The sequence below is a fragment of the Staurois parvus genome, unplaced genomic scaffold (genome assembly GCF_062004578.1).
Source record: "Staurois parvus isolate SC_StPar_1 unplaced genomic scaffold, SC_StPar_1.0 ptg000898l, whole genome shotgun sequence".
NCBI lineage: Eukaryota > Metazoa > Chordata > Amphibia > Anura > Ranidae > Staurois > Staurois parvus.
Window position 1 is genome coordinate 235,896 of NW_028318694.1, and position 7,676 is coordinate 243,571.

At 37.1% G+C, this 7,676-nt stretch overlaps 1 long non-coding RNA gene across 1 annotated transcript in view; it reads right to left on the minus strand.

Moving 5' to 3' along the window:
* The window catches only part of LOC149442233 (uncharacterized), a 77,032-nt gene extending 70,758 nt beyond the window's left edge, over positions 1-6,274 (minus strand). The window contains exons 1-2 of the long non-coding RNA XR_016307205.1: positions 6,159-6,274; positions 4,707-4,808 (exon numbers count right to left, since the gene is read on the minus strand). This is a non-coding gene — a long non-coding RNA (uncharacterized LOC149442233). The remainder of the gene's footprint in view (positions 1-4,706; positions 4,809-6,158) is intronic.
* Between the last annotated feature and the right edge of the window lie 1,402 nt (positions 6,275-7,676).

Genomic DNA, 7,676 nt, shown 5'->3' on the forward strand with positions numbered 1-7,676 from the left:
CTTTGCAAGGGAAGTTGCACTTTGCAATTGAATTTTCCCCAGAGATTGAGGTGAAGCACTGCTGACTCCCGTTATCAACTCAGTCATGTGTGAGGAAAAACCAATTTTTAAATACATTTTTAACTAGCAGCATGTCTTCAGGAGAAAACCCACCCAAGCACTGGCAGAACATGCAAACTCCATGCAGATAGTGTTTGACTGGGATTCAAACTTGGGACCCTAATGCTGCAAGGATAAAGTGCTAACCACTAAGCCCCTGTGCTGCCCTATGAGAATTATATAGGGACTTGTTTTGTGACAATTTGTGCAGGAGTAAATTCAGAGCCATGCAACAAATGTTGTCAGTGGCTATAGTGTAAAAGTGATATTAACCGCTTTCCCGCCACCCTATAGCAGATATACTGCTACAGGGCGGCAGGGGTGCACAAAATCACATATATATATGTGAATTTGCAGTTCCTGATAGGGGGCACGCGTGAGTTGCGATCGCCCTACCCACGCTGCCATTCATGGCCTTGGCTGTCAGTCACCAGGTTCCCGGTCGGGGATCGCCAGGTATTACTGACGGGGGAGAGAACTGTATGTAAACAATACAGTTTTCTCCTCTGTCAATGTCTGCAAACTGCTTTGTATGGCTCTGCACAACAGAGCCATACAAAGCAGGGTGCTTACATTGGAAAGCACACACCCATCCCCCTACATATACAAATACACACAGCACACAGTTAACCCTTTGATCTCCCCACGTTAACCCTTTCCTGCCCAGTGCCATTAGTACAGTGTCAGTGCTTTTAATTAGCACTGATCACTTTATTGGTGTCACTGGAGATGTCAGTGATACCAAGTCAGTTCCCCCCCATGTCAGCATGCCCACCATAGTCCCGCTATAAGTCGCTGATTGCCGCCATTATTAGTAAAAAACCCCAAACAATTCTAGTGTATATATACCGCCATTTGCAAATGCTATAACTTTCACGTAAACCAATTAATTTACATGTGTTGGTATTTTTTTTAGCAAAGATATGTAGCAGAATACATTTTGCCCAAAATTTATAATGAAATTTGATTTTTACATTTTTGTTACTGGACATGTTTAATAGTAAAAAGTTTTTTTTTCAAAATTGTCGGTCTTTTTTTGTTTATAGCGCAAAAAAATTAAAAAAGCAGAGGCGATTAAGTACCACTGAAAGAAAGCTCTGTTTGTGGAAAAAAAAAGGACATAAATCTCGTTTGGGTGCAGCGTTGCATGACCGCGCAATTGTCAGTTAAATTAATGCAGCGCCGTAACGCAAAAAATGGCCTAGTCAGGAAGGGGGGGGGGGGGTAAATCCTGTGGAGGGCAAGTGGTTAAAGGCTCACTTTTTATCTTTTTAAAAAATAAACATGTTATACTCACCTGCTCTGTGCAATAGTTTTGCACAGAGCAGTCCTGATCCTCCTCTTCTCGGGTCCCCCTGCTGGTGCTTCTTGCTCCTCCCCCCTTTGAGTACTCATGCAAGCTTGATTCTGAACTGCACTATGTGTGTCTATTGACACACACAGTGCAGCTTGATCTTGCCCCCCGCACCCTCATCAGGATTTGATTGACAGCAGTGAGAGCCAATGGCTCCCACTGCTCTTTAGGCCCCATGTACACGGGACACTTCAGAACGATGGAAACTGACTGCTGGAAAACATAGGTTAAAAAAGTCTGTTTAGCCGCGTTTGCATAACGCGTTTATGCACATTTGCGTTTAGAAGCGTTTTTTAAAGATAAGCACAGGAGAACCTCCGAAATGCCCAGAATGCACTGAAAAGTGGAAAATGATTAACTATTTCAGACTGTTTCAGAGAAATACAAAGAGTAGAAGCAGAGAGAGCAGTATGTGTTGAGATTAGCTGAGGTGCCAGTTGCTCATTAACATTTCTTTTGTTTCCAAGGGTGGGAAAGGTGTCTGGTGGAGTGAGTCATGAAGGTCTCCTGGCAGGGGGTCTTCATGAGGAATTTGAGGTGTGAATGGTCATTAACATATCTTTTGTTTCCAAGGGTGGGAGAGGTCTGAGGTGTGAATTGGTCATTACAATGTGTGACAAGCTTGGTAGGAACATCCTGTGTTCAGTGTTTTGTCCATTTGAGTACCTTGAAAACACTTTGCATGCCTTTTTCATGATGAAAAAAGGCTCTGGACAGCATCGGGAACTGGAAGAGTTATAAAAAATTTAGCAAACGCTTATATATGCGATTTGCCGCGTTAAGCCACGTTTACAAGTGTTTACAAGCAGTAAACCCAATTTATCAGACTATCGCCTACTCTGCTCATTTTTAGGCGATCTCTGAAAACCTCTCTCTTCACGGAAGCCTATCCTGCCCTCAGCTAATACTGGAATCTTCTACTCTTCCAACCAGTCCATCCCCCACAGTTACTACCTTTTGTACCACTAACCCCTCCCTCCTAGATTGTAAGCTCCAAGGAGCGGGGCCCTCCTTTCCCTCTTTTATTGTTCTGTATTGTTGCTGTTTTGTCTCCCTTTACATTGTAAAGCACTGAGCAAACTGTTGGCTCTATATAAATCCTGTATAATAATAATAGTTTGCGGTTGAAACGCTGATAAAAATCAACTGCTGAACGTAAGTTATCTGTGCTCAAAAAAAAACTGTAAACTCAAATGCCTGTAAAGGACTGTAAATGAAGATGTGTACATGGACACATAGGAAAACATTCTCCTCCCTCCTAGATTGTAAGCTCATAAGAGCAGGGCCCTCGAACCCCTCGTGTATTGTATTGTACTGTATTGTCTCATGTTCTGTCCCCTCGCTAATGTATAGCGCTGAGCAAACCATTTGGCGCTATATAAATACTGTATAATAATAATAATAATTAGGGAGAGTTCAGGGGCTGCTGAAAAAACGCTGATCAGCTCCTAAACGTGAGTTTATCAGCTGCAGTGTACATGAGCCCTTACACAGTCTAGTGGAGAGAGAGAGCCAAGTCGCTGTTCCTATGCACATTGCTTCTCCAAGATTTGGCTCAGGTAAGTATTTGGGGGGGGATAGCTGCACTTACATATTTTTTAACCTTAACACAGAGAATGCATTAACCTCCTTGGTGGTATTCCCGAGTGTAGCTCGGGGTAAAATTTGAGTAGCAAGAGCAGTAACCCCGAGCTACACTCGGGCTTACCATGCGGCGTTGCTCAGGGAGTCCCTGCAGCACTTACCTTGTCCTTCGCTCCCGCGGTGTGTCCCCTGCAGCATCCCCGGGCATCTCCTCCGGCCGATGCTGGCATCCGGCTTCCGTGTTCCGGTCCCTGTGACGTCGGGACGTACGGGCGCCGGAACCGGAGGCAAATTTGAAATTTTTAAAAAATTTAATTTTTTTTAAAATTATTATTACATAGTAAAACATTGCTGTTTCAATGCATTTCACATACATTTTGTCCCTACTGCTTTGTCCTGTGCCCTGCCTGCATTTTGACTGTTCTTTCTGCCTGGAAACTTAGAAAAGTCCATGGCGTCCAAAAAGCGTCCCTTTATGTCAAAAGTGGTTTTAGACCAGCTAGAGAACAGCGATAGTAAATCAGAACCACTTGCAGAATTGAGTGATAATGATTCGTGGGGAAATTCATCATCAGACACTGAAAACGATTTTGCGACTTTGCTCAGCGATGTGCGAACTTGCCGCTCTATTTCAAATTTCAGTGTTTTTGGTTTGATTATATTATTGAATTAAATTTATTATTATTATATTATTATTTTTATGATTATTTATTAAATTATAATTTATGATTTCGTGTTTCAAATTTTATCATACCCGGGATGTTTACTAGACTCTTGTTCGTACAGATTTCAGTGAGTTATTCCTAAAAATTTCAGCCTACAATAAAAAACTACATATTTCCATGCAAAAAAATGGTACCGCTTTCAGCACAAAAAATCGGAAATAATCATACCGCCGAGGAGGTTAAGTTAAAAAAAATGTTAAGCCTTTAGAAGCACCTTAAAGAAGGTGGCTCGCTTCTAGTACAAGATGGTTAAAAATTAAAAATGAAAGCTGATTAGCAGGAAGAATGCAGCTTCAAGGAGTGTACCCCTTAGTGCATGGGCTCTATAGAGTAACACATGTATACTATTTTGACACTGTTGCTAAATCACCTCTAAGTGCAGCAAGTAAATCATACACATTTGAGGATAACTGCACTGACAACTCTCATCAGGTGTATTTGTACATTTGTAAATTGATGCTTTCATGCCACTTATACTCTAAATAAGTTAACAGTGTGTTTAGAAGCAGACATATTTTCCCAATGGCATATTGAATCACTGGCAATAATAGATGTTTTAATCTTGGATTTTTAAATATGTCAATTTAGTTAATAACCTTTTTCTCTAATTTGACAGCTTTATAGCATAATTATTGAAAATATAATTTCATATAAATCATTGAGATAATAATAAGATTGTAGCACCATAGTGACGAGTCAGTAGAAAAATGACATGGGAAAGCTGGAGTAAATGAAGCCCTCAAGGTTAAATGGAAAGAGTGGAAATAAACACAGTAGGGAGAACAAGACACACTAGGGGTCACTGTTGCTATATGACGGAATTTTTCACCAAGACCCTGAAAAATTCTATTGAAATGTTTCTATGAAAATAACTATTTTTCCTCAGCCACTCAGACTAAGATATCACAGATAAATCAAAGCAACTTAAAAAGTCAAATGCTTACTTTGTTTTGAAGGAAGTTGGTCAGATTCGCCAAATATCAAATCCATGAGGCCAGGCAAGACCTCTCAAGCAAAACACTGTAAAACTGTCCATATTTGCTCATCTGCAGAAATAATAAAAACAAGTTTTACTCTGGGATGATATCATTTATGATTAAATTAAAAGAACTGATTCAGGTTTTTGAGAAAAACTGAGCATTAAAGGTGTAGGGATGGAAGAACATTAACCATTTTTTAAACTGGTATGTGATTTACACAGACGCATGGGTCTGTGCGCATGTGTGTATATGTATGTGAGCACGTATGTCTCTGACCTGTGTGTATGGGTGTGCTAAAAACCATCAGCTTTAATGATAGCTAGATAGATAGATAGATAGATAGACAGATAGATCTCCTAGTTTGTAAGCTCCAAGGAGCAGGGCCCTCACACCCCTCGTGTATTGAACTGTATTGTTACTGTACTGTCTCGTGTACTGTTTTCCATTATAATGTACAACACTGAGCAAACTGTTGGCGCTATAGAAATCCTGTATAATGATAGATAGATAGATAGATAGATAACGGAAAGATTATTTTTTGTGTACCTTATAGTACCTGTAATAAATAAATAAATACATTATTATTATTATCATTATTATAAACTTATTCTTATTATTATTATTATTATTATTATTATTATTATTAATAGAATGGAAAAATTATTTTTTGTGTACCTTTATAGTACCTGTAATAAATAAATACATTATTATTATTATTATTATAAATAACTTAATATTATTATTGATAGAATGGAAAGATTATTTTTGTGTACCTTATAGTACCTGTAATAAATAAATACATTATTATTATTATAAATAACTTATTATTATTATTAATATTATTATAGATAGAATGGAAAGACTATTTTTCATGTACCTTATAGTACCTGTAATAAATAAATAAATAAATATTATTGTGTGTGTGTGTGTATGTATATGTGTGTGTATATCATATTTTCAGTTGTTTTAAAGAACCCACCCTTCAAACACACAGACACTCTATCTATCTACTATCTAGTAATTTATGTATATATATATATATATATATATATATATATATATATATATATTCAGTATTACACTACACTATTTAATTAAAATATGGTATATATATATATATATATATATATATATATCATATTGTAATTAAATAGTGTAGTATAGATAGATAGATAGATAGATAGATAGATAGATAGATAGATAGATAGCGAGAGATAGATAGAGAGAGAGAGATATATTTAAGTCCTTCCAATCTTTGAATCTTAGAAATTTACCCCCATCGGAAGATATCCAGTTATTAAGAAATGGAAAACAGAGGACACTCGCATAACTTTGTATTCAATACCTGCAGCTCACACAGAAAGACAATTGAACAATCATATCTGTCCCATTTTTTCAGTTAAAATCGCTTCTTACCATGAAATGCATCAGCTGTCACTGAACAATCATCTGTGTGCTGCCTTCATCTAGTTTACGGCATGGAAATATCTAGTTGTTAACTTTCAACCTTCTATGAAGTGTCCTTTGTTTTCCACTTGTTTCACAAGTCAGTATGTTTGAATCAGGTCCAAATAATAGTTATATCCACAGTAATACAAGTTGGTTGACCTTAAAATCTGCCATGGGTCTTACTTAATTTTATAATATTAAATAACTTTCTACAGTTTGAATTTAATTTGGAGGGGCAAATTAACCAAAATATGTTTCAAAAGTAGGATAGTCATTGGTATTGAATTGCACTATTATTATACAGGATTTATGTAGCGCCTACAGTTTACACAGCATTTTGTTAAGCTAAAGGCACTAAGGAACTCTTTGCTTCAAGCACATGAATTTAAATATTTTTAAAAGTGACACATTCCTATTCATTTATTTGCAATCAAAATAAGATGAGATCTTGCAAGATCTTTAACAATGACAGCATGACATATAATATAGACCCTCCCTCTCTCCATTCCAATCCCAATCTCTTACCCTCATTTTTTATTTCCCATAGCTAAATTAGTTCCTTTAAGCGAAGTGTTGAGCAAAGTTTACAGGACTAATTTAAAGCTTGTGCATTTCAACAAATTACCCCAATATATATAATTTTTTATGCTATTGCAGTTTTGACAAAAATAATTTTTATTGCTACATTTGCTTTTTAAAAATGTGTGTTATACTTTTTCCCCTTCTTTCTACATTTTTAAGTCAGGTATATATTAAATATCAAAAATATAATTTTCTCCTGAAGAGTGGAAGTCTGGTACTCCAGGGTTTTGGACACTTGGTTTAATGCTGTACTCTACAGACCTGACTATAAGGAGCTCAGGTAATGCACACAGCTGAAGGACTAGGGACATGTTCCCCTTCTTCCTCAAGCAGAGGCTTCTAGGCCTCTTATTGGCAGGAGGAGTCAACAAGTTTAGAGCAAGTGCTGGGCTTTCTTTTTAGACAGCCCAGCATTTACTGCACAAACCTCCACACGGAATTAACCTGCATGGAATGTTTATTTGTAAAATAGGAATTATTTAAGAATTTTTAAGAATTAAAATAAGAAAACAATATTATAAATAGTTTATATTTTAGAAACGTTTATTAAAAACTGTTAGGGAGATAGCTTCCTTTTAAAAGAGAAGTGTCATGACACAACATCAAGGATCAAAGTTAGGTCCATGTACTTTAAACTATGGCAAAATTTAGATAAATCAATGAGAAATTACCCCAAAACTAGTATGTTATACATGAAGCAGGGAACTAAACTAATGTCTAAACTGTACTGGCTGCAAATTGACTTATGAGGCGAGAGGATGTCCAGGAAAATTCTCTAAAATTGGGGACCATGGTTACATACCCAAGACACTAGTAACTCCTTGCTTCATTTGGCCTCTGCTTCTATATCATAGGTTACACCTACAGTCCTTTTTGGTATTCTTATGTTTTTCACCTATGATC